Below are 1,808 nucleotides of genomic sequence, written 5' to 3'. Positions count from 1 at the left end.
AAATACCTTCATGTTGCGCCTACCGTGGTGCCTCCGGTTACTACAAAACCACCATTTGGAGCCTACAATTGGAAGATTGAGGGAAACTTCTTCACAATGATCAAAGATATGTTCTTCCATAGATTAATCGAAGAAAATTCTTTCGAACACATTCAACACTTTAACGATATTTGTGATATCTACAAGAAAAAAGATGTTACCGATGACGCTTTTAAGTTAAGGGCATTCCCCTTTGCACTTTAAGGAGATGCGAAAGCTTGGTTAAGGAATTTTCCACCCGATTTTATTAGGACTTTTCAAGATTTAATCGATGCGTTTATTAATCACTTCTTTCCACCATCAAAGGTGGAACGACTTAGGATGGAAATTAATGAATTCACTCAACGGAGTGATGAGACTTTGTATAATGCATGAGTACATTTCAAGAAGATGCTAAGAGCTTGCCCACCACATGGTTTGACTTAAAAGGAGTACATCAACACGTTCTATCGAGGTACTAATGCTTTGACTAGACCATATCTTGATTCATTTTCAGGTGGAGTGTTTATGTATAAATCGCCAAATGCGGTCGAAACTTTGCTAGAGGACATCTCGATTAATACATACGAATGGGCACCTTCATCTCGAGATTTACCAAGGAAAGTGTAGCACAAGTAGAGAGTGATAATGGGAAAGTCACACTTGCAAGCTTAAATAATCAATTTCAAATGTATAGGAAAGAGTCGAAAAAGCTACAACAATCGATCGTCGCGATGCAAGTCGGTTGTCAAAGATGCGAAGGGCAACATCTCACCAAGAATTATCCCCAAATTAGTCAATGCAACCATATTTGTCTAGATGACATTCCCATGCATTCGGATGCTCATGTCAACTACGTGAGTAATCAAAATTATCAACGGGGTGGAACATCAAACCAAGGATACTACAATCCTAACCAAAAGCAAGTCTTGTTCAACAATCAAACCAATACACCACCCGGATTTACAAACCAAAATCAATACCGAAACCAAAATTACAACAACTACTATAACCAAAACCAAAGCAACAACTTCCAATACCAAAACCAACAACCTTACAACAATCAACCTTATAACAACCAACCCAATCTGAGTTATCAAAACAACCAAGGTTATAGTCAACCTCAAAATAACCATGGTTACAACCAACAACCTCAACAAAACACTCAACAATCCCAACCTTCAAAGAGTTTAGAAGAAATCATGCAAAATTATATTAAGAAGGTGGAAACAACCGAAGCATTTTTGTTAAAGGATAACGAGTTCTTAAAGCAACAACTGAAGCACCAACAAGCTTCATTTCAAAACCTTGAGAGCACTGTTGGAAGACTTTCAACCCAAGTTTCCGAAAGACCACAAGGAACCTTACCATCCAACACACAAGTCAACCTGAACAACAATTGCAACAATAAGACAACCAAACCAAAACCAACAAAGCAACAACACAAGAGTAATTCCTATCGAAAGCACCAACCAAAACCTTAACTACTCAAATCAAAATGAAAATGTCAATGCCATAACCATTAGAAGCAGTATAACCACTCAAGGGATTGAAGATCCCCATCCACAACCCTTTATTACCCAAGAACCACTACCGAGCTTTATAGAAGATGAGATCCGGGTTAGTAAGGAAAAGGGTAAAGAAAAGGTCGACTCAACCAAGGGTATGGATAATGATGAAACGGGTAAGAAGCGGGGTGATAATCCTTTGAAGGCTACAAGACCGGTGCCATATCCAAAAGCTTTAAGGAAGGACAAGTTGACGGCGCAATACATAAAAGTTTCAAGATA

The 1,808-nt window shown here is 38.5% G+C and overlaps 1 non-coding gene across 1 annotated transcript; it reads right to left on the bottom strand.

Annotated features, from left to right (window-relative positions):
• Positions 1-351: 351 nt before the first annotated feature.
• On the bottom strand, positions 352-458 carry LOC139869709 (small nucleolar RNA R71). Its single transcript, XR_011766293.1, has one exon. It is a non-coding gene; the product is annotated as a small nucleolar RNA R71 (small nucleolar RNA).
• Positions 459-1,808: the final 1,350 nt, after the last annotated feature.

Source organism: Rutidosis leptorrhynchoides, chromosome 9 (genome assembly GCF_046630445.1).
Source record: "Rutidosis leptorrhynchoides isolate AG116_Rl617_1_P2 chromosome 9, CSIRO_AGI_Rlap_v1, whole genome shotgun sequence".
Taxonomy (NCBI): Eukaryota; Viridiplantae; Streptophyta; class Magnoliopsida; order Asterales; family Asteraceae; genus Rutidosis; species Rutidosis leptorrhynchoides.
This window is presented reverse-complemented; position numbering and strand designations above follow the sequence as displayed.